Genomic DNA, 26,594 nt, shown 5'->3' with positions numbered 1-26,594 from the left:
TACAGGTCGCAGAAGGAGAAGAGAGACAGAAAGGACCCGACAAAATATTTGAAGAGATTAGAGTCCGAAACTTCCCTAACATGGGAAAGGAAATAGCCACCCAAGTCCAGGAAGTGCAGAGAGTCCCAGGCAGGATAAACCCAAGGAGAAACACGTCGAGGCACATAGTAATCAAGTTGACAAAAATTAAAAACAAAGAAAAATTATTAAAAGCAACAGGGATAAACGACAAATAACATACAAGGGAACTCCCATAAGGTTAACAGCTGATTTCTCAGCAGAAACTCTGCAGGCCAGAAGGGAGTAGCATGATATATTTAAAGTGATGAAAGGGAAGAACCTACAAGTAGGTAGAGAACCTACTACTCTACCCGGCAAGGATCTCATTCAGATTCGACAGAGAAATCAAAAGCTTTACAAACAAGCAAAAGCTAAGAGAATTCAGCACCACCAAACCAGCTCTATAACAGATGCTAAAGGAACTTCTCTAAGTGGGAAACACAAGAGAAGAAAAGGTCCTACAAAAACAACCCCAAAACAATTAAGAAAATGGTAATAGGAACATACATATCGATAATTACCTTAAATGTGAATGGATTAAACGCTCCAACCAAGAGACACAGACTGGCTGAATGGATACAAAAACAAGACCCGAATATATGCTGTCTACCAGAGACCCACTTCAGACCTAGGGACACATACAGACTGAAAGTGAGGGGATGGAAAAAGATATTCCATACAAATGGAAATCAAAAGAAAGCTGGAGTAGCAATACTCATATCAGATAAAATAGACTTTAAAATAAAGAATGTTACAAGAGACAAGGAAGGATACTACATAATGATCAAGGCGTAAATTCAAGAAGTTATAACAATCATAAATATATATGCACCCAACATAGGAGCACCTCAATACTTAAGGCAAATGCTAACAGCTATAAAAGAGGAAATCAACAGTAACACAATAATAATGGGGGACTTTAACACCTCACTTATACCAATGGACAGATCATCCAGACAGAAGCTTAATAAGGAAACACAACCATTAAATGACACAATATATCTCATATATTTAATTGATATTTATAGGACATTCCATCCGAAAACAGCAGATTACACTTTCTTCTCAAGTGTGCATGGAACATTCACCAGTATAGATCACATCTTGGGTCACAAATCAAGCCTCGGTAAACTTCAGAAAATTGAAATCATATCAAGAATCTTTTCTGACCACAACGCTATGAGATTAGGCATAAATTATAGGGAAAAAAATGTAAAAAACACAAACACATGGAGGCTAAACAATACGTTACTAAATAACCAAGAGATCAATGAAGAATTTGAAGAGGAAATGAAGAAATACCTAGAGACAAATGACAACGAAAACACGACGATCCAAAACCTATGGGATGCAACAAAAGCAGTTCTAAGAGGTAAGTTTATAGCAATGCAGTCCAACTTCAAGAAACAAGAAAAATATCAAATAAACAATCTAAACTTACACCTAAAGGAACCAGAGAAAGAAGAACACACAAAACCCAAAGTTAGGAGAAGGAAAGAAATCATAAAGATCAGAGCAGAAATAAATAGAAACAAAGAAAACAATAGCAAAGGTCAATAACACTAAAAGCTGGTTCTTTGAGAAGATAAACAAAATTGATAAATCTTCAGCCAGACTCGTCAAGAAAAACAGGGAGAGGACTCAAATCAATAAAATTAGAAATGAAAAAGGAGAAGTTACAACGGACATGGCAGAAATACAAAGCCTCATAAGCGACTACTACAAGCAACTCTATGCCAATAAAATGGACAACCTGGAAGAAATGGACAAATTCTTAGAAAGGGATAACCTTCCAAGACTGAACCAGGAAGAAATAGAAAATAGAAACAGACCAATCACAAGTAATGAAATTAAAACTGTGATTAGAAATCTTCCAACAAACAAAAGTCCAGGACCAGATGGCTTCACAGGTGAATTCTATCAAACATTTAGAGAAGAGCTAACACCCATCCTTCTCAAACTCTTGCAAAAAATTGCAGAGGAAGGAACACTGCCAAACTCATTCTATGAGGCCACCATCACCCTGATACCAAAACCAGACAAAGATACTACAAAAAAAGAAAACTACAGACCAATATCACTGATGAATATAGATGCAAAAATCCTCAACAAAATACTAGCAAACAGAATCCAACAACACATTAAAAGGATCATACACCATGATCAGGTGGGATTTATCCCAGGGATGCAAGGATTCTTCAATATATGCAAATCAATCAATGTGATACACCATATGAACAAATGGAAGAATAAAAACCATATGATCAATTCAATAGGTGCAAAAAAAGCTTTGGACAAAATTCAACACCCATTTATGACAAAAACTCTCCAGAAAGTGGGCATAGAGGGAACCTACCTCAACATAATAAAGGCCATATACGACAAACCTAAAGCAAACATCATTCTCAATGGTGAAAAACTGAATGCGTTTCCTCTAAGATCAGGAATTAGACAAGGATGTCCACTCTCGCCACTTTATTCAACATAGTTTTGGAGGTCCTAGCCACGGCAACCAGAGAAGAAAAAGAAATAAAAGGAATACAAATTGGAAAAGAAGTAAAACTGTCACTGTTTGCAGATGACATGATGTTATACATAGATAATCCTAAAGATGCCACCAGAAAACTACTAGAGCTAATCAATGAATTTGGTAAAGTTGCAGGACACAAAATTAATGCACAGAAATCTCTTGCATTCCTATACACTAACGATGAAAAATCAGAAAGAGAAATTAAGGAAACAATCCCATTCACCACTGCAACAAAAAGAATAAAATACCTAGGAATAAACCTACGTAAGGAGGTACAAGACCTCTACTCAGAAAACTATAAGACACTGATGAAAGAAATCAAAGGTGACACAAACAAATGGAGAGATATACCATGTTCTTGGATTGGAAGAATCAATATTGTGAAAATGACTATGCTACCCAAAGCAGTCTACATATTCAATGCAATCCCTATCAAATTACCAATGGCATTTTTTACGGAACTAGAATAAAAAATCTTAACATTTGTATGGCGACACAAAAGACCCTGAATAGCCAAAGGAATCTTGAGAAAAGAAGAAAACAAAAGCAAAACAAAAACAAAAAACGGACCTGGAGGAATCAGACTCCCTTACTTCTGACTATACTACAAAGCTACAGTAATCAAGAGAATATGGTACTGGTGCAGAAACAGAAATATAGATCAATGGAAGAGGATGAAAAGCCCAGAGATAAACCCATGCACCTATGGTCAACTAATCTATGACAAAGGAGGCAAGGATATACAATGGAGAAAAGACAGTCTCTTCAATAAGTGGTACTGGGAAAACTGGACAGCTACATGCAAAAGAATGAAATTAGAACACTCCCTAACACCATACACAAAAATAAACTCAAAATGGATTAAAGACCTAAATGTAAGACCGGACACTATAAAACTCTTAGAGGAAAACATAGAAAGAACACTCTTTGACATAAATCACAGCAAGATCTTTTTTGACCCACCTCCTAGAGTAATGGAAATAAAAACAAAAGTAAACAAATGGGACCTAATGAAACTTCAAAGCTTTTTCACAGCAAAAGAAACCATAAACAAGACGAAAAGAGAACCCTCAGAATGGTTAAAATATTTGCAAATGAATCAACGGACAAGGGATTAATCTCCAAACAGCACATGCAGCTCAACATCAAAAAAACAAACAACCCAATCAAAAAATGGGCAGAAGACCTAAATAGACATTTCTCCAAAGAAGACATGCAGATGGCCAAGAAGCACATGAAAAGCTGCTCAACATCACTAATTAGTAGAGAAACGCAAGTCAAAACTACAATGAGGTATCACCTCACACCAGTTAGAATGGGCATCATCAGAAAATCTACAAACGACAAATGCTGGAGAGGGTGTGGAGAAAAGGGAACCCTCTTGCACTGTTGGTGGGAATGTAAATTGATACAGCCACTATGGAGAACAGTATGGAGGTTCCTTAAAAAACTAAAAATAGAATTACCATATGACCCAGCAATCCCACTACTGGGCATATACCCAGAGAAAACCATAATTCAAAAAGACACATGCACCCCAACGTTCACTGCAGCACTATTTATAATAGCCAGGTCATGGAAGCAACCTAAATGTCCATCGACAGACGAATGGATAAAGAAATTATGGTACATCTACACAATGGAATATTACTCAGCCATAAAAAGGAACGAAATTGGGTCATTTGTAGAGACGTGGATGGACCTAGAGACTGTCATACAGAGTGAAGTAAGTCAGAAAGAGAAAAACAAATATCGTATATTAATACATATATGTGGAATCTGGAAAAATGGTACAGATGAACCAGTTTGCAAGGCAGAAATAGCAACACAGATATATGGACAACAAGGGGGGAAAAGGGGTGGGGCAGGATGAACTGGGAGATTGGGATTGACACATATACACTAATATGTATAAAATAGATAACTAATAAGAACCTGCTGTATAATAGGGAACTCCACTGTACAGTAGAAACTAACACAACATTGTAAAACAACTATATCCCAGTTAAAAAAAAAAAATGGTGCTGGGACAACTGGATTTCCACATGTATAAGAATGACATTTGGATCCCTACCTCACAATTGTGTTCAGAAATTAACTCAAAATGAATCAAAGACCTAAATATAAAAGCAAAAAGTATAAAACTCTTAAAAGTAAACATAATGGTAAATCTTCATGATCCCAATTTGGCAATGGATTCTTAGATATGACACCAAAAGCATGAGCAACAAAAGAAAATATAGGTAAACTGGACTTCATGAAAATTAAAATATTTTGTGCCTCAAAGTATATTATCAAGAAAGTAAAAAGACAACCCAAAGAATGGGAAAAAATTTTTGCAAATCTTGTCTCTGATACGGGTCTAGCATGCAGAATACATAAGTGGCTCTCAAAACTCAATAATAAAAAGATGATAGTTTAAAAGTGGGCTAAGAGAGGCCGCGACAGTGAGAGGCCCGCGCACCGCGATGAAGAGTGGCCCCCGCTTGCCGCAACTAGAGAAAGCCCTCACACAGAAATGAAGACCCAATGTGGCCAAAAATAAATAAATTAATTAATTAATTTTAAAAAAAAGTGGGCTAAGGATTTGAATAGACATTTTTTCCAAAAAGACATATGAATGGCCAATACACACATGAAAAGGTACCTCATATCATTAGTCACTGGGAAATGTAAATCAAATATATAGTGAGATACCACTTCACACCCACAAGCAAGGCTAAAATAAAATGACAATCTCAAGTATTCATGATGATGCGGAGAAATTGGAAACCTCATACACTGCTAGTAGGGATGTAAAATGGTGCTGCAATATGGGAAAACAGTTTGGCAGTTCCTCAAAAAGTTAACACAGAGTTATCATATGACCCAGTAATTCCAGTCCTATGTATATATCCAAGAGAAATGCTCATAAAAACTTATACATGGATGTTCATAGCAGCATTATTCATAATAGCCAGAAGGTGGCAACAACCCAAATACTCATCAATGGACGAATGGATAAACAAAACTGGTATACCTATACAATGGAATATTATTTGGCCATAAAAAGGGATGAAGTTCTTGTACACACTGTGACATGAACGAACCTTAAAAACATTATACTAAGTAAAAGAAGTCAGTCAAAATAGACTATATATTATATGACTCCATTCCTGAAATGTCCAGAATAGGCAAGTCTATAGAAGCAGAAAGCAGAGCAGTCAGTGATTAGAGCTGGGCGGATGGGAGGACAGGTAGGGGAATGTTAGCTAAATGGTATGGAGCTTCTTTCTGAGGTGGTGAAAATGTTCTAAACTGACTGTGGTCATGGCTACACATACCTGTGAATACACTAAAAAGCACCGATTGAACACTTTAAGTGGGTGAATTGTACGGTAATGAATTATATCTCAATAAACTATTTTAAAAAAACAAACTTCAGATGGCTACTTATTGCTTGCTGAATAAAGTCCAAACTCTTTAATTTGGTATCCAAATCCCTCCCCTCCCCCATCATCATTTGATCTTCCCCACCAGCGTTATCGCTCACTACCCTTTTTCACGAACCAAACTGAATTATTTACCATTACCCATATACACCATGCAGCTTCCTATCTTTGTCTTTCCTCTTGCTAGTCCTTTCCCCTGGAACTCTCTCCTCACAATTCATCTTTACATGTTTATACTCTGCTTCTCTTACAAGGCCCAGTTCAAATGCTCCTTCCTATGCAAATTCTTCCTGTTCTTCAACCCTCTATGAGGGCCTCAAAATTTTATTTACTAAAAGAATGAACATAAGTAGTCCTCCCATATGATGGTTCCCACTGCCAGATGATAATCCTCTCAAAGCCATAACTGCACTTCTCTCTTCCTTTCCTAGCTACAGCAGCAGCTCACAGCTTCAAGCCCCACCCCCCTTAATAAGTCCCTGAGAATGGTTCCAAACTGCTAGTCTCTACCTCTCCCAGAAACTGCTCAAGATGAAGAAAACTGACATTACATTATGCCAGGGCCGCCGAGTATAGTTGTGTAGGTTGTGCACTGCACAACCCTAGTGGCGCCATTCATTTATAGTCTATGTGAATGGCACCCTCTCCTAGGGTTGTGCAGTGCATAGCCATTCGTGGCAGCCCTGCTTGGAAACATCAGAATTTGGAAACAAAGCCAAAAAGAGCACTCAATGAGAAGAAATCACTCTAACTATATTGCGGTTGAGAAGTGGGTATTTTCCAAATCTTATGAAGAAGATGGAAAAGAAACTCAGGAGAATAACATGGTCTTAACACACACAGTGTTTGCATGGAAATAGAAAACAGAAACATCCAAGAGAAAAACCGTCATTGATGTTTTTTCCAGCAGTGGAGAGAGAAAAGGACCCATGTTCTTGTCGATACAAAGGTGTGATATACCTACATGGTCTCTTTCATAAGACCATTCAATTCCGTTAGGTTCTGATTTTAGGTTATCAAATAAGCCCCTGTTTAATTTGGCTTCAGGAATCTTGCTATCAGGAAAGGTATGACCTGACATAGACACAAGTGTTATGTGTCTATACGTATCTCTCTCCCATCATCGATCCATTCATATCCGCCTTGTGGTTAATCAAGCAGTCTTTTGTAAGGTTGGGAGTGTGAAACCAACATCCCTAGGCAAGCTGATCAAAATTAGGCTTTGAACCCACCAACCAAGTTGCAGAGTTAGGACCCATGTCAACTCTACTATGGCAAAGACACCTTCTAAGTCCCAGCCAGAGCAGCCAGCAACAAGCCCCCCTCTGACTACCACATCTAAACCGCAAGCACTAATGTAGGACTCCTATGGGGAGCCACAAACGGCTGGAAAGATGGGCTGTGAAGACAGGTGAGCTAGTAACAGGGTCCAAATATGCCAGATGTTGGGTTTGTTCCTTTTCGTCCCCACTCCAGTTCAGCTCGGCCTCCTACTTTCATATTTGCTCTACCCGGCATATTTCATTCCACTTCTTCTACCTCCTCCGGACAGTTCCTGGATAACACTCCCCCAATTGATCATTCCTTTTCTGAACGCCATCTGCATGTATTGCTACTATACACTTATCGCTCCTTACTGTTGTAAATAATAACAGCAGTAGTAGTGATGATGATGAGATTAATGTTAATAATAATAATAATAATAATAACAGCAGCAACTATTCTTTATTGAGTGCTTCACTAGGTGCCTGGCACTACATTCGTGTATTCCTCATAGCAATCCTAAGAGATAAGTGCTATTCCCCACCCCAACTCACCTCCGTTTACATATGAGGAAACTGAGCTAAGGAAAGGTTAAGTAACTTGCCTAAGGTCACACGACTAAGTAAGTCAGGCCTTGAACACAGAACTGTCTGATTGCAAAGACGTGTTTGTAGCCAATACTACCTTTTGTCTCCCCCATTTGTCTTTTGAGAAGCTTCCTCTGCCTCCACGCCCCATAGTCCCTAACATAGGGTCAGACACAGAAACGCTCCCCAGGAAACCTGTGCAAGTGTGACTCTGTTCCCTGGCTACAGCCCAGCCCAAGACACAAGCTGGAAGAGGAGGGAAGAGGGGCAGTGAGTACAGAGAGGCATGACCTTTTGGGGAGCCACGGGTGTCCTCCTCCTCTGGCCCATTTAGGACAGGATCATGCTGCTACCTTGACCTCAATCCCAGAAAAATATTTAGAACAGGATAGATAACCTGGTTGTCTTAAAACTCTTCCAGACAACTCTGAAGGAACAGAGCCTGGGCCAACCCGTGGGAGGGATGGATGGTATCCAGTTCCCTGCGGGAAGGGAACCAACTGTGTCAGGGTCACAGCCACGTGAGCCAGCAAATGTTTGCAGAGCTCTGCCACCGAGAAGCTTTATGACTATGGTCATGGAATTGGGGGAGGGGAGGGGAACAGGAGTATTTTTAAAGAAGGGAGCTATATATGTATGTATACACATACATACATACAAACACACACAAACCTGCCTCATTAAGCCTCAGTTTTCTCATCTTTAAAAATGGGAATAAGAACACCTACCTCTTGAAGTGCTGCTAAGGTATAAAATGAAAACATAATAAAAGGACCTATTGCCCAGTGCCTGCATCAGTTTGTCCTTGCTGGCGTTCTGGGCACACACAGAGATGCAGGACATAGTTCCTGTCTGCAAGAAGTTCAGTCTGTCTGACAAGGGTCTGATCTAGCGTACTGCCAGCACTCTGTCAACCAAGTACAAAGCTGGCTGGTAGATCATTACCCCAACTCTCAGCAGGCCATTTTGTCGGATGAAAATTCTGGCAGGAAAGAAAACTGCTGGCAAGAATAAAGGTTGCAGTTTATGTCTTTGCCTCCAATCTCCCATCCACACCTCCATGTTAGAAAATGGGGGAAGGGGACTCTACCAACCACTGTTTTGGAAGTGACACATGTAAACTCCATTCTTTTCCTTCACAACACTCATCACCATTTCTCATTTGACAGTAGCTGTGTCTTTGTTAAATGTCAGTCTTCCCTGCTAGACTGTAAGCTCCTGGAGGGCAGTGGCTGTGCGCTGGTCCTTATTAGAGATCCAGGAGCTGACGTAATGCCTGGAACATTCAAGATGCTCAGATAGTTGTTGAACGAATAAATGAAACAAACAGATGTCTCTTGTAGGTGGATAGATGTGATTACCTAATCAAAAAGTCACTTTAAAATATTCAAGCCTTGTTTATGCATAGAATGCCTCTCAAGATTTCCAAGAAACTGGTAATGCTGGTTTGTTTCTGGGGAGAAAAAAATAACAGATTAGGGGTAAGGGGTTGGAGAGAATTATACATGCCCTTCTATTCCTTTCAAATTGTTTGAGTTTTTCAGTAACAACCAATCAAACATAAAATCTGAAGGAAAAACACACTGATGGTGAGAGACAGACTTGTAGGGGACTTTTATTTGCTACATGTCATATTCTTGTAATGTTTCAGGTTTGGATCATAGGCTTGGCATTGCCTCTATGTTAGAAAAACAATTAAAAAGGAAATTTCACAAAGAATAAAAATATTGGGCCCGTCTCTGTTAACTTTCTGGAGTATGAGAAGGGAGTCAGCTAGAAGTTGGGACAGATTCAAAAACCTGGAAAGCTCTGTCCAAAGTGTACTGGGGAAAGTGAAATTGCTGTGCCTCCCCATAGATAAGCTCCTTCTTCAAGCAACTGGAAGATTTATTTTAATCCCCGAGACTGCCTCAAGCCACTGTTACGGCCCAGACACCAAGCCAGCTGGATACTTGGATATTTTTTTTTGAAGGGAAGGTGCCACTCTTTTGTATGTGACAGCAATGACAGGGCAGTCACAGTGAGACTCTGTAGGTCCTCAAGCTTTACTGGCTGCATCTTCTAGGCAGGAAAAACTAAGGTACAAAAAGGTTGATCATATTTTCCTCACCTGTCTCAAACAGCTCGGAACCCAACTGTTTGGCTTTGCTGTTAAAACTCAATGGTTCTGTGAGGGAGGTTCAAGAGGGAGGGGATATGGGGACCTACGTATGCATATGACTGATTCACTTTGTTGGACAACAGAAACTAACACAGTATTGTGAAGTAATTATACTCCAATAAAGATCTATTAAAAAAAAAACTCAATGGTTCTAATGATACAAATGAACTTATTTACAACACAGAAATAGATGCACAGACATAGCAAACAAACTTATGGTTACCAAAGGGGAATGGGCAAGAGAGGAGTAAATTAGGAGTTTGGGATTAAAATGTATACACTACTATATATAAAATAGATAACCAACAAGGATCTACTATATAACACAAGGAACTACATTCAATATCTTGTAATAACCTATAATGGAAAAGAATCTGAAAAATACGTACATATGTATAACTGAATCACTTTGCTGTACACCTGAAACACTGGAAATCAATTATACTTCAATAAAAAAAAAACACCTCAATGGCTCTAAATGCTGAATGCACATTAGAATCACCTAGCCAGTTAATTTAAAATAAGATCCCAATTCCTGGGGCCCATTCCCCAAAATCCTGACTCAACTGGTTGAGCCTGGGGCCTGGGCAGCAGTATTTTAGAGCATTCCGGGCAATTTCAAACTACAACCAGGTTTGCAAACCCTAGTTCTACCCACTGCTGAATACCCCAGTATCCTTTGAGAAAGAGCCCTCAGTTGCTATTTTTAAAACTCTTCTTTAAGCAGTATATTCCCCTCAAAAAAAAAAAAAAAGGCAGGCCAAAGAAGTCTGTAACCAAGACAACAAGCTAGGAGCACAAAAGACATAGGTCTTCTGTGATGTGCAACCAAAGGTAGCAGAAGAGGAAAAGTAGACACTGAAGAATGGACAGGAAACTAGAGAACAAAAGGCACAGTGTCTGAACGAGCGCCCGAACGCCAGCACATCAAACTCCTGCTTCATCTTCTGGGCTGGGTACCTTGACACACATGCCCTCAAGATGGAAAGCAGCCCTGGATTAGCAAATGAATCCCTTAAGAACACGCTTTCTTCAGAATTGAACTTCCGACCCCCAAAATGGGAATGTCTGTTTTGGCGAACCAGTTTTTTTCCTCCAAGCCCTCTCTAGCTTCCCTACCCGCAGCTGACCCTGTACCGCAAAGCAGTATGACAATGAAACATGAAATCTGCGTGGGCTTGGAGTTTGAAAAAGCGCTCTTCCTCCATATGTGTTCTGACCCTGGAGCTTGGGTTTTGTTCCCAACTAGAGGAGCACTGAGATAGATGAAAGGGCTGGGGATGCTGCAAATTGAAAGCCAAGAAGTTGGCCTTTTTGTTCCCTTTTTACAGTTGAGGACTATTCTGGAAAGCCGACATCAAAAGGAAAATTCAGCCTGCGATGAGCTGAAATTGGACAAAATGTGATAAGGCATAAATGAAAAAAAAAAAAAAAAAAGAAAGAATAAGGAAAAGGAGCCTTTATTTACCAGAAGAGGCTCTTTTCTGAGAACTGCCTCAAATTACACTTTTCACATTTGCTTCACTCCAGGAAGCTTTGCATTGTTACTTTGAACCAAAATGCTTTTTGTCACGTTACAAGGAAAAACTGAGGCAGATGCAAACAGCCCTGAATTTGGTGGTGTGTGGCTTCCAGGATAGCCCTTCTAGGTTCATTCTGTTGCCCTCAATCCAGACAGGCAGACAGACGGGAGTTCATTCAGTGACATTAAAGAAGTGGCATGGAAGCAAAAACTGGGATGGAGCCAAGTACTGGAAGTTTGAAGGACTACAAAACCATAGGTTACCTTTTCTTAAAGGGGAGTAGGGGATGGTGTTTTCCATTCTCACTCATTACGCTATTGGCCTACCAGTCTCCGAGGACTTTGGGTGGCCTGTCTTCTTCACCACAGGGAGAAATACCCAGCCTGATATGAGACCCGTGGAGTGTGCCCTACAGAAAGGCAGGTGAGAAGTGAGCTATGCTGTCCTCTCCAGCCAACCGCATACCTTCCACAAGAATCCAACCTTGGGTCACAGGCTTACACCTGGAAAAGCCCTGCTTTCCCTTCCTCTCCAGGGACCAGCGGATCGGCGCTTCTCCTAAACGCCTGTGAACTTTACTTAGGTAAAGTTTACTTAGTGTGACCCATTAGGCTGTCTCCTTTCATTCAGTCCTATGGCAGATTCTGTTGTGAGCAGAAGAAACACGCAAGACTCATAACCAGAAGTACAAATAACATTAAGCAACAGGTATTTAAGGTCCCCATGTACTTTTTAATAGCTGACGCAGGGTCCCAAACCCAATGGCAGAAAGGCTCCTCCTAACTCTATAGGAGCTCCTGAAAAGTAATAATAGTAACAACAGCCACCACCTTATTTATCAAACCACATGCTTACCAATTAAATGTTCAATGGTATAAAAAATTCTAACTGGTATTATCATCACACCAGAGGAGTGATTTCTGTAAATCGCATAATCAAGAAATACCCACTGAGCATTCAGTCACGCTCTACACTCCGTGCAGATGTGGAATCCTAGCATAATGAAGAGCCATCTGTTAAATCTCAATTCCGTAAGCAGTGCCTTGGGTTAGCTGGACTCCCTGTGCTCTCCCCCCAGGCCTTGCATTGATGAACCAAACCTAAATGAGAGAATGTACTTTTTGCATTACTTCACCCTCCTGTTGCCCTCAATCTATCACCTGCAGTGACCCCGGTCAAGTGATCTGAGACTGCCTTGAATATCCACGGAAGGATTAAGTTGTTTTCAATGCATGCTGACTTTATTTATAGAACGTACACCTCTGGAAGAAAGTACAATGGCCTGGGAGTCAAAAGCCTTAGATTGTATTCCCAGAACAGCTGTTCACTGAAGTATGGACTCGGGCAAAAGACTTGTCCTTTCTAAATCTCAAAGCCCACATCAGGACTGGACCAGATTTGTGCTTCTCAGAACCATGTAGCAGCCCATGGGTAGGTCTCATCAGGCGAGAGAGGTGAGGCAAGTGATTTATGATGAATAATAGTTAGAGGACTGAAGTTTGCAAATTATTTACACATCTATTCATTTTTATCTTATCCCACCGATAGCTCACTCTTTCTCACTTGCAAAATGCTTTTTTGCCACATGTTATGAGGAGAAATTGAAGCAGATGTAGATGCTTTCATATGCTTTCTTGAGTCGGAAAGCAGAGGTGAGTCACAGATACAGCGGTTGGGAATTCACGAAGACCATCATGTGTACAGCGGCTACGAACATGTTGAGAACCCCTGGGCTAAATCATTCATTCACTTGCCGTATTATGAAGAACCTACCTCCTGCCAGACACCATGCTAAGTGCTGGGGAAACAACAGCGAGTTAACACAGACATGGTCTTGGCTTTTGTGGAGCATTTAGTCTGGCAAGAGGAAAGAGAAGTGACATAAAACACACAAATCACAGCATAATAAAACCTATGATCAGAGTTTTGAGAGCCTGTAACAGAGTCACCAACTGGGCAGCAGGGAAGGAGGTTGCTGGCAGAGGGACTAGCAATGGGTAAAGGCTTCAATGGCCCAGAGGTTACAAAGACACGTTCAGGGAACTCAAAGTAGCTCCTTTTGCCTAGATAATATAGAGTGCCAGGGGAAACCCGTAAGAAACGATGCTGGAGAGGTGAAAAGAAGCCAGATCACACAAGGTCTAGGAAGCCATGTGAAGGAGTTTGAATTGTTCCCTCCAACTCTCTGATTCTGCTCAGAGAGTGAAACTCAGATGTGTAACGAGGATCACAGGTCTGAAACTCTGGTGCTTTTTTTCCCATAAAAACACTGTTAGGAATCCTGGTTAGGGGCTGAGGAACTGCACTTCCATTCCATTTCAGATTAAATAGGCTTTTGCCAGCTGGTCTGGGAACCAGACCCCCAAGAATATTGTGTCCATGGGAAAATGCAATCTGAATTCTAAATAGATTTCCAAAGAAACTTTTGGAACAAAACCCATTCAACAGTTGTTGCAGAATGCTTGGAAAGCAATGAAACACAGGACCTTGCTTTCCTCCATGGAGCCAGTGTTTGAAAAAAAAGACTGAACCCTACAGCCACTGTCTTAAAATAAACACAATATCCTCATTTTGATTAGTAGGGTTATATTTAGGTACAGCCATTGAGTGGCACCATGCAGTATCTACTTATCTATTTAAATTACCACAAAACCCCAAATATGTTGGAGATGACCAGCTACTTTCATTCTAGATAAAGACAATGCAGAAATGGAGAAGAGGGTGGTCTCTTTAGAAGGAAACATAGATGCAAACCAAGTCTGTAACTTATACACAACATTCCTGTGTCCCTGCCCAATCAACTGTCAATTATCCAGGCAGTAATTCAACAAATATTTGAATGCTAAGCGCCATCTAATTTTGCATGGTGGAGTCTCCATTTTTCCTCACTTTCATTTCAGTAGAGAATCCCTATCTATTTGCACTCAGAAAAATACTCTCTGACACCAGGGATGCCCCATTTTCCCCACCCACTCACTTGGTCTACTAACAGTGAGGGAAATGGAAGTGGTGGTAATTTTCCAGAACTACCCTCCAAATCCCCTCAGGTCATTTTATAGAGTAGTCATTCTCAAAGTTCAGTATGCATAAATATCACCTGGAGAGGAGTGGAGTAAAATTCATGTTCCTCTCCCCCTTACCTGGACTCACTAGGTCTGGGGTAGGGCCCAGGAATCAACATTTTTAAGAAACACCCAAGGTAACTCTGAGGCAAATGGCTCAAGAACCAAACCTCGGGAAGCTCCACTGTGGAAATTTTAGCTGGCTGAGTCCCAAACCTTGAACTGAGAATATCAGTTGCCAATCAGAAAGCTGGGTGATCTGACGTGAGGCACTGACAGAGGGTGAAATAGATGCAAGAGAAAGAACGGCATCCTGGTCAACTTGCCCCCAACTGTATTTTAGTTTTTCCAAATCCTGTATTTTTACTTTAATCCAAGCAGATGGCATTGGCTTTCCAGCAATCTCCTACTGGCACCAGAAAAGGAACTCAACAGAGAGACAGCCTCCTTACCTCTCCTGATGGTTGGTTTCCATTTTTGGAACTTAATGCTGCTGTGGCAGAGAAGAGAGGCCAAGGTGGGAAGTCTTCTATTACTCCCATTAATGTTCTCCCCGATTACATGAATAATCAAGAGTTGACTGGAAAGAGGAATAAATGGAAGGCAAATATTCTACTGAGAAGTTAAATAGGATAAAGAAGGCCCCCTGTTGGTTGAGAGCTGTGAGGTGTTAAATGAACAGTCAGAATCCCTGCCTCTTTTCACTCTGTTTGCCAGGAACACAGATTTAAAGCCCATAACGTCGGCATTGAGCCTGAGAGAAATAATCAGATATCTGTGTTTTTTCACTATTCCCCCATAATACCCAGAAGAGTCTTCAACACTTCATGTTAACCCTAAATGTTAACCGACTGTTGTCAATCGAGCCCCAAAGTCTACAATTGTGGACCTAGATCTGGTCTGACAATTTATTTTATTTTATTGTGATAAGAACATTTAACATGAGATCTACCCTCTAAACAAATTTGTAAGTGTATGATAAAGTACTGTTAACTATAGGCACCATGCCATACAGCAGATCTCTGGAACTTGTTCATCTTGTATACTTGAAACTTTAGGCCCATTGATTAGCAATTTCCCAGCCCCTGGTAACCCTTCCCTCCCAGCTTCTAGCAACCTTCATTCTACTCTGATTCTATGAAGTTGACTATTTAAATACCTCATATAAGTGGAATCATGCAGTATTTGTCCTTCTGTGACTGGCTTATTTCACTTACCATAATATCCTCAAGGTTCATCCATGTCATAGCATATGACAGGATTTCCTCCTTCTTAAGGCTGAATAATATTCCACTGTGCATATATATACATTTTCTTTATCCATTCATCCATCCTTGGATGGCATTTGGATTGTTCCTACATCTTGGCTATTGCGAATAGTGCTACAATGAACGCTGGAGTGCTAATATCTCTTTGATTTTCTGATTTCAATTCCTTCGGCTAAATACCCAGAAGTGGAACTACTGATCATATGGTAGTTCTATTTTTGAGGAATCTCCATACTGTTTTCCATAGCAGCTGCACCATTTTGCATTCCTCTCAACAGTGTACAAGGGTTCTGATTTCTCTACATCTTCACCAACACTTACCTTATTTTTTCTTGCTATTATCAAGAAATCGAAAGACAAGTGTTGGACTGACAATTTTTATTGAAAGAAAACAGTCCTATTCAAGCTGGCTCAACAAAAGGGAGGTTTATGGTAAGGAAACAGGTATCCCATGAGAATCCTAGTGCGGGATAAAGCTTGGCCTCAGGAGAACTGGAAGGTGGCTCTGGGTTCAAGGTGGTTATAAGGAACAGCTACTCTGTCTCTCAGGGCATCTCTCCTCCTCTCTTACTAGCTTCTCTGTTTCCTCATGGCTTCTGTCTCCTCATAGCACCAGCTTGGACTTGGCCTGACATGACTGCTCGCCTCCCCATCACCTTTTGGCTCTTGTCCCGGCTGCAAACTGTCTTATTTAGTCTCTCAGCTTCCCAATTCTAATTTCCTAGGAGAGGAAAATGAATGGCCCAGCTCATCTTATCAAGCCCATACTGCTCACCAGGTGATCAACGGGCTGTTTTGGGGACAGGGGGCCACTCCCAGTCCAATCAACCTAAGCCAGGGAGGCAGGGTCTCTGGCACAGTTCATGGCTACTGCCCCCCAGCACAGCTGGCATGAAGCAGTTTGGACCAGAAGGCACTGTAAAATATATATGCACAAACCTGAGGCTTCACGTGTAATTTGAAAGTTAATGACATGTCCATTCAGGAGCTTCAAACACCCATATTTTTACCTTTGTAATTAAGAAAAAAAATAGCATCTGACCCCAACACAGACCTCTTAGCCCTCCACCTCTACTATAAACTAACCTCTTTAAACTGGTAAAAGAATGCAAATATGTTGTATTAAAGGGAAAAAACAGCATGCTGCCAGATCCTTGAGACAAAGAGAAAGAGAAAGAGAAGAAAGCAGGAGATAGACAAATCCTGATAAACGGATACCTCTGGCCTTTAGCCCATCTCTCCTGACAGGCCTTCTGTCAGCTTGCTTTACACCCTATGATCATCTTATCTTCCTCGAAGTTTCTCCAAGTGGCATGTGAAGTCAGTGTTCAATGTTAACTAGAACAAGCAAGCAGCATCACAAACCGACAGATGGCAACTGAGAGCTTATCATTCTTGGATTATTTCATTCCCTGGAGTGATACGTGCCAGAGAGTAAAGCATTCTATTTTGACAGCCACCTAATAATGGCTGTCAGACACTTCTACTACTTCCAGGCTAAACCTTCCCCTCCATAACCTTCTTTCTTCCCATGAATTCCCAGTTGCAAAAATCATAAATGCCACGCCTGCTAAAGTCAATAGGAGCTTTGCTAGTGACAAGTGCGTGGACCAAGGAGAAAACAAAAACACTAACAACCATGGAGAATATCAGAGAACCAACAGGTCAGAACGAGAAAATCTGGTGGTGGCCATCTTGAAAAATGAGCAGGAGATGAAGAGAAATTAAAAGTCTGTGTTGCTTTGAAAACAATGTTTCTCAAATTCAGAGCAGGTCCTACTGGACTTGAAGAAAAAGATTCCAAATAGGGTTTCTAAGACCAGAGCTGCAAAGCCCTAAAGACTTGTGGAAGATTTTCATACGTAGTCTTATCTCACATTTATCCCCGAGTCGCTTAGTTTATTGAAGAGTTTTCCTGGAACTCTTAACAACATTAATTGATTTGTATCTTATCACTCCAGGTAAGTAAGTTATGGTAGCTCTGGAGGAGGGAGCAGACAGAATGGTGCTCTGTTTCTGGTACCCAACAGTGGTTATCAACCTTTTTGTCCCATGTGCCACCTATTATCCCTTCTTCAAAACAGCCCTTCAAATTCCCTTACGCTTCTTTCTCACCAGAGACATTATGTAGCTATTAAAAGGAATGAAGTTGTGCTACATGCACTGGCATTCAACTCTACTGTCCGATGAGAAAAATTTCAGATTGTAAGGAATCATCCCAGTTTTGTTAAAAAAAAAAAGTACAGAAAAAGATAAAAGATCTGAGAGAATAAATGCAAGCTGTTAATAATTATCTCTGATAGATGGGATTATGGAGGATTTTCACTTTCTATTTTTGACATTTTTCTTACAAAACTTGGGAGGTTTTTTTGCAATCAGGAAAAGGATATTTTTAACCCTCTACAGTTCATTGATAGGTAGTACCAACATGGCTTTGGTTTTCACCTCTAATTTGTAGGTTTTGGAGAGGCTGAAGGCAAAAGAGTAACACAGAAGGGTCTCTGAGGTTAGAAGAAAGCAATTCATTCACTCTGTTTATGGGAGTCAACACTCAGTAAGTAAATTCCATGAATGGGACAGAAGGCGGTGTAAACAGAGGTCAAATGCAGTGGCTCTGGAGTCCAGGTTCAAGTCTCAGCCTACTCTGAACTTGCTTTAAGCTTCCTCCTCTGTTGACTGATAATATGCATCAAACACTTGGAACACGTCTAGCATATGATGAGCTCAACAAATAGTAGCTATTCCTAAAGAGTTGTTAATTGAAAATCTATTTCATTTAATTTTAGTTATAATATCTGCAATTTAATTTAAAATACTTTCAGCATAGACACTGTGATATGTATGTGTATATTAGTTTTCTACACTGTAGGGCAGTTAATTAACATTTAGTGCTGTGCTGGAAACCCAACAGCACTGGCTAGCAAGAGTCGATTCTGTGCATCCCTTCACAATGCCTTTGTTACTTTAGTGAGGACAGACTGGTAATTTGAAATGGACCACACGAATTGGCAAATGCTATAAATCAGGGCTTTAAATGTTTATCAGTACACCACTGTTAACGTCTGAAGAACCCTAACTGAGAATACACACTCCAGGGGTGATTAGTTAGCAACTGAAATCTCTCATCAAAGCCCACAGTCAAGAACCCAACAACAAAAAGACATACTATCCAGTTTAAAAAAATGGGCAAAGGACTTGAACAGACATTTCTCCAAAGAAGATATACAAATGGCCAATGAGCACAACATTAGTTATTAGGAAAATGCAACACAAAACCACAGTGAGATACCACTTCATGCCTACTAGGATGGCTATAATTTTTTAAAAGGAAATAAGTGCTGGCAAGAATGTGGAGAAATTGGAACCCTCGTGCGTTACTGGTGGGAATGTAAAATAGCTCATCTGCTGTGGAACAGTTCTGCAGGTCCTCAAAAAGCTAAACACAGAATTACCATGTGACCCAGCAATTCCACTCCTAGGTACATACCCCAAAGAATTGAAAACAGAGACTAAACAGATACTTGTTCATCACAGCATTATTCACAATAGCCAAAGGAAAACAACCCAAGTGTCCACAGACAGATGAATAAACAAAATGTGGTGTATCTATAAAATAGAATATTATTCAGCCTTTTTTTGGCAGGGGCGGGGGTGGGGCACTGCGTGGCATGTGGGATCTTAGTTCCCTGACCAGGGATCAGGGATTGAACCCATGCCCTCTGCAGTGGAAGCACGGAGTCTTAACCACTGGACCGCCAGGGAAGTCCCTATCATTCAGCCTTAAAAAGGAATGACACGTGTTACAACATGGGTGAACCTTAAAAACACCAGACACAAAATAGCATAAGACACAAAAGACACAAAAGACACAAAATAAGCCAGACACAAAAGGACAAATATTATATGATTCCACTTATATGAGGGAGCTAGATAGGCATATTCATAGAGACAGAAAATAGAACAGTGGTTCCTAGGGCCTGGGGAAGGGGAAAATAGGGAGTTACTGCTTAATGCCTAATGGGTACAGAGCTTATATTCGGAGTGATGAAAACGTTTTGGAAATAGTCGTAATGGTTGCAGAACACTGTGAACATAATTAGTGCCACTGAATTGTGCACTTAAAAATGGTTAAAATGGCAAATTTCATTATATATATATATTTACCACAATTTAAAAAATTAATAATGTAGCATACCAAAAATCATTAACTATACACTTAAAATGGGTGAACAGTATGGTACATAAATTATACCTCAATAAAGCTTTTTTTAATCTCACAAGCAAGTCATAAGGGAATTTTTTTTGGGGGGGTGATGAAAGCATTCTCTATCTCGATTATGGTATATATTTGTCAAAACTCGTAGAACTCTATCCTAAAAAGGGTGAATTTTACTGTATGTAAAACACACCTTAATTTTTTTAATGGATAAAAAGCCACACTCAAATGTTTCAGCTATGAAATCTTCAAATGGTTTGTTAATTAGAGCAATGGATACTAGAAATGCTATTTCATTAGGGAACTCCTTGGTGTTCAAGACAAGTGGATCAGTTAGAACTATTCAGGCACTCCCACCCTTGCATAAATTGGATATAAGACTCGGCTGGCCCAATGACCTTCGCCTCTTGGGAATGACACATTAGGCTCAGGAGTCCCAACAAATCTTATGTTCAGACACTTAATGGAGGATTTGGATGTGCCCTTTAATTAGAAGGTAAGCTGAATCCTATAGCTAGACTATTGTCACATCTACCTGCAGTGAACTTTTCACACAAGATAGTGCTTGGCAACAATAAGAGATGGAATGTCTCTGGGCATACAGATCAGGCTGTATGACTTTTTTGTGCCTGATTATTAATAAATGTTTGTTTGGTAGAATTTGATCTGAATTGCTTTCACTGTAATATACTGGTTGCAGGGAGGAAACCTTTATAGCCCTCACCTACCTCTAACTATTGAAGATGAATGATACCCACCAAAATAGAATCGAATAACTGTAGACAACCAAATTGGTTTATTAGATCAATTTGCAACAAATATTTTGCGGACTTCTGGACAATCAGGGATGTGTCTGATTTTGATAACTTACTTCAAGTAAAATCAAAACTGAAGAAACAAAAAACTGATCAACTTTCCCATTCAGGCTGTATGGCTAGCAGGGGTGAAGATGGAAGTTGTTCATGTTTGTTACTTATTTACAAGGTAATACTACTTTTTTTAAATTGAAGTACAACTGACTTACGATATTATGTTAGTTTCCATTGACAACATAGTGATTCGATATTTTGATACATCACAAAAGGATCAGCACGATAAGTCTAGTTACCACCTGTCATACAAGGTAATACCATTAAATGAATTTGTTTCATGGAAAGATTTCCCATTTAATCCATTGCTCACCTAGGTGTTTTATCCAAAGGGTCAAACTTTACCATAAGGATCCAGGAAAAAAAGATGACATTCAACAGTAGCAACTCTTTAAATCGAGCTGAAAGTTAGGACCCAAATATCAGTGTTTGGGCATGTCCACTAGCCTCAGAGGCAACGTGGTTATGAGCCCAGCCAGTAGGTAACCTCAGAGGATGGCTAAGCGTACAGGGAGGGAGGTTCAGTGAAACAAGAGAAGGCAAAGACCAGCAGAAAGAAGTAGAGGCTTCATCCTGTTCTTTTTCTTTTCTTTTTAATTATATTACCCTGTATTCTGTCATCATGAAGTGACTGTAGACAACTCCTTAAAATACAGACAGATAAAGGCTGCTGGGAAGTCACATTCTAACAGAACTAACAGAGGTGCAGTTACAGCTCTGAGGTCTTAAGTCTCTAGGGACCTAGATCAACGGGGACCATGACATGGTTCCATTTCCCTGAGTATTTTATAAAGGGGACATACCTCGCCATTTCACTAAAAGGAGGTTGTAGCCTACAGCATAGGCAAACTGCTTGAAGCAAACCCAATACATTAAAAATCAAGATTTCACAACCAAGAAATTCAAAGGCTATAATTCACATCACCAAAGGATTTTTTCTAAATGGGTATCTGTGGAAGTCCTTACTTTTGCAAGCTGCCCCTCTGCACGTGAAGCAGGACTTAACATAAAGATTTGTATCACAAGCAGTTTTTTCTCATTCTTACAAAAGAGACAGCAACAGAGATGAATAAATTTGATGGAGAGAACATTTGTAGTTCTTAGAGGGACGTCCTCTTAACATTTAATTTTGATATCTGTGAATATATCTCCGAGCTGGTGGCAATGATCTAGTCCTGTGCCTGTTCGCTAGGGTCCCCCGTTAGGGCAGTAGATGTGGACGACCCCTCAGTCTTGCTGAGGGATTTCAATGTTACTGTTACACGACCCTCACCCTCTGAAGCACACCTGGCCCCTCATCCACACACCATGTGTATCACTCTCAGAAAGTTTGGCCCAGATAGTACAGAAAACCAAAATCTAGACCCACTGAACCCCTAGAACACAACTCTGCATAGTTTTCTATGGAAGGTGATAGCCTAAGTGACTTCCGGTGTTATTTCTGAAGATTAAGAGGTCAACTGGAAAGCTTTCCTTAAAGCCAAACCAACAGAGCATCCTAAGGTGGCGAGACCATGACCACTCAAGTACGGAACAAAAGGTGTCCCTGACTCAAAAACAATATCCCCTATCCACCCACCCATTCAACTTCCTGGGAAAGTGGCCTCTACTTTCTGCACTTACTCTTGAAAAGGCCAGGAGGAGGCGCTGTCATCAATATCCTGCCCCCTGGCCTTCAGACAGGGCAGAAATCTCTCAGACAGGTGGCAATTACCTTAGGTTTCCTTAGAGAAGGCAACTCGAGAGCTTTCCCCAGCTCAGTCATCTGGTACCTAGGAACCTTCTTTCCATCAAGAAAATCTTATTAAATCCACCACACCCAATGTCTCTTATTCTGAGTATGTAGCTTCAGAAAGGCAAAAGCCAGGATGCTGAAGGATGAGGAGGAAGGACGTTGGATCAACAGGCTTAACCTTGAGGTTATTACAAACTGAAATGGACCCCTTAATAATAACAACAGTTACCTTTTATTGAGTCCTTACTAGGTCCCAGGAACTGTATTGTACAGATACTCTCTAATCCTTACAACAACCATACAAGGTAATAAGCATTATTACTCCCATTTTACAGGCAGGTAAACTGAAGTTCAAAGAAGTTAAACTCACCTAAGCTCAAATAGCTAACAACTGGCAGAACCCAAATTCTAACCCACTACTGTCAGATGCTAGTACCAAGCAGAATTACTTGGCAAACAGCACATTCTCAGTAAATGCGTGTTACAAGAATCCATGCTCTTCACTCGTAAACTATACCACCTCCATGATCAGGACAGAAACCATTAAAAGACCATTGATCTTGGCAACAATCTTACATTGTGTAGCTCAACTCTTTCCTTTAATCGGGCAACTATGAGGAAGCTGCTTTCCTCTGCCGAGGCGAGTGCTACTCACAGTTATTCTAGCTGTATCTCGAGAGCAGGAGATGAGCTGAGGCGCACGCAGACCACCTTTACTCACAGCAACTAGCCCCTGTTTGCGTGAATGATGTGGACAGGGCACTCTGGTCTCAGTAGCAAGGCCTGCTGACACATGGAGATTTAACTGTCAGACATCTCCAGGGCCTGCTCAGGTCAATGGTTTCTGCAGGCTTGTGGGTTTGACTTTGCTAAATCACCTTTTCCCTAAAGGGAGGGTGTTTCTGAGCTAGGCTGTGTCCCTGGGCCAAGCTGTGTCTGGAGGTTGGGAGGCAAATGGGAGCAGCTGCCTTAGCTGGGCACAATGGGGAGTGTGAAGAGGCAGAGTCCTTTTGATGGTGGTTTTCCTTTCCCTAAAAACGAGTCCAGAGGCAGATCTTTAGAACAATGCCAGCCAATCATCAAGCCTGTGTGCTAAAGTCAGGACAGGGTTATAAAAACATAAGCAAAGTAGTCAGGGACATGGTGGGAGCAAAAGGAGCAGATAGAAGGAAGAAACACAAATGTTCAACCGAACTGAAAAGTAGGGTGGGGGGAAAGCAATGAGATTCAAAATATTCTAACAAAAAAACATGAGAAATTTTCCACTGGTCCTTAAAGGAAGCAGGCCAGTGGGAAGAGAATGAGTGGGCTGCCAGGTTTTGAAGGCTCAGGGAGCCATCCAAGACACACCTTTCAAGGCACCAGGACCACACAGGCGGCCTTTCTCTCCCACCTCCCAACTCCGAGCCTTCCTCGCTCGATGCTGGCGTGGATCTGAGCCACAGGAAGGCACACAATAACTGGAAGCTAATGCAAAAATAAATCATTTGTGTTTTCTGATGGGACTGGGTTTTGAGGGCTTTGGTGAATCATTACTGCCCAGTCCGACCCAATAAAGGAGGAGCTAATAACTCACATCCTCTCCTAGTAGCTTGCATGCCCCTGCCAGAGACGACCTTGCAACACCACTCTCTCCTCTTCTCATGAATTGTTAATGGCTCCCTATTACCGACCATATCAAGTCCACATGTCTCCTCTGGATGTTCCAGCCTGTCGCGCTCTGCCTCCACTCTATATCAATCTGGCGCCATCTCCCTCCTCTCCCAACACAGATCTGCCACTGGAGGCAGTTTCCATTTTGAACCAAACTCACAGCCTCTTCTCTCACCACAGTTCTATCAGGATCTGGGCTGCCTCACCAAAATTCTGGGCAGCCACAACATCAAGGTTACGTTAGATTACTATAAACACTGAGCTTCTCTTAGCCATACAAAAAAGGGACTGTACCTTTAAATATTTTGTATGATCCTGCACTTTCCAATATGGTAGCCACTATTACCCGTGGCTATTTCAATTCAAAGTACTTAAAATTAAATAAGGGACTTCCCTGGTGGCGCAGTGGTTAAGAATCTTCCTGCAGGGGACACGGGTTTGAGCCCTGGTCCGGGAAGATCCCACATGCAACTAAGCCCGTGTGCCACAACTACTGAGCCTGTGCTCTAGAGCCCGTGGGCCACAACTACTGAGCCCGCATGCCACAACTATTGAAGCCTGCGTGCCTAGAGCCTGTGCTCTGCGAAAAGAGAAGCCACCACAATGAGAAGCCCATGCACCGCAACGAAGAGTAGCCCCTGCTCACCGCAACTAGAGAAAGCCGACACACAGCAACGAAGACCCAAAGCAGCCAAAAATAAATAAAATTTTAAAAATAAATAAATTTTTAAAAGACATCTTATTAAAAAAACTAAATGAAACGAAAAAATCAGTTCCTCAGTTGCAGTAACCAGGTGTCAAGTGCACAGTAGTTGCACCTGGCTAGTGGCTACTATATTGGAGAGTACAAATATAAAACATTTCCATCATCATGGAAACTTCTATTCAATAGTGCAGTACTACACTATACATGCAAGAGAGGAGTAGCCTAATGTGTGTGAAAATTGTTGCTTACCAGCCCTTGGAAAACTTGAAGATCCAGATTTAACATAAAGGAATGCATAGGACTTAGGGATACAGCCCATCTTAAGTAACCGGGAAAACATTCTTATTTCTTATTACTGATCCCAACCAGCTCTGTAAACATCACAGGTAATTAAAACATCCTTTTTTTTTTTTTTTTAAAGTCACATGTAGCAGACCTCAGGAAACCTTCAACAAAGCATTCATAGACTAGTCAGGCCTCTGTAACCTAAGCTCTTTGCTAGGTTCTGGAAGCCAGTACAGAGCACATGACCCAGTCCCTGCCCTGGGAAGAAAGTCCATATACAGAAAACTGCAGAAGGAGGCAGAAAGGGATAAAGGCCGTAAGAGAGGGACTATGGGGCAGAGAGATCAAATGAATGGGAGGAACAAGGGAGGACTGCATGGAGAGGGAGATGATTTCAGATCTGGGTTGGGCCCTAACGGATGACTACAATTTTGAAAAGGAGCTCGGAGGATGAAAGGAGAAAACTGCATAAGCAAAAGGGGGAGCGAGTTAGGGCCCAGGGTACATTTATGGCCGAGTGAGCAAAGGAAGAAATATGACAGCTAATCAACAATGCTTTGAAATTTTCCCTGAGCATCCTAAATAATCAAAGAATACATTAACTTAGATTCCATTTTCACAAAGATTTTGCTTTAGTGAGAATATCTGTTGGCAAGGACAAGGTGAAATGGGGTCTCTTCGACACTGCTGGTGGAAATGTAAATGGGTACTACTTTTTTTGAAAAGCCCATATTAAGCTCCTTAAAAACATTCACACCCCCTGATCCAACAATTCCACAAGAAGGAAAATGGCCTACAAAATAATCTGAAATACAGAGATTTATGCACAAAGCAGTTTTTTGCAACGTTATTTATAACTAAGAAAATAATAGGAAATGATGAAGTAAATTATGATCTAGTTATAGAATGGAGTATGATATAGCCATTAAGAATTATATTTCTAAAAAAAAAAGAATTATATTTCTGACAAGTTTTAAATGACATGGAAAATGTTTATGAGAATGTTATGTGAAAAAAAATCAGGGTATAAGTTTGGTAGTATACAAAACATAGTCACAACCATGTAAAACAATATGAGGAGTCGATAGCCTCATCCGCCAGAGGGCAGACAGCAGAAGCAAGAAGAACTACAAATCTGCAGCCTGTGGAAGGAAAACCACATTCACAGAAAGATAGACAAAATGGAAAGGCAGAGAACTTTGTACCAGATGAATGAACAAGATAAAACCCCAGACAAACAACTAA

General features: G+C 40.8%; 1 protein-coding gene across 15 annotated transcripts in view; it reads right to left on the bottom strand.

The window, feature by feature from the left end:
* TMEM164 (transmembrane protein 164) overlaps positions 1–26,594 on the bottom strand; it is a 161,198-nt gene that overhangs the window by 100,159 nt on the left and 34,445 nt on the right. The window contains exon 1 of one of the 15 annotated variants that reach the window (XM_036840150.1): positions 8,600–9,179. The exons of the other annotated variants lie outside the window; for them this stretch is intronic. The gene's annotated coding sequence lies outside the window, so the exon portion shown is untranslated. Of the gene's footprint in view, positions 1–8,599; positions 9,180–26,594 lie in introns of those variants that run through there. 15 annotated transcript variants of the gene reach the window in all.

Source organism: Balaenoptera musculus, chromosome X, assembly GCF_009873245.2.
Source record: "Balaenoptera musculus isolate JJ_BM4_2016_0621 chromosome X, mBalMus1.pri.v3, whole genome shotgun sequence".
Taxonomy (NCBI): domain Eukaryota; kingdom Metazoa; phylum Chordata; class Mammalia; order Artiodactyla; family Balaenopteridae; genus Balaenoptera; species Balaenoptera musculus.
This window is presented reverse-complemented; position numbering and strand designations above follow the sequence as displayed.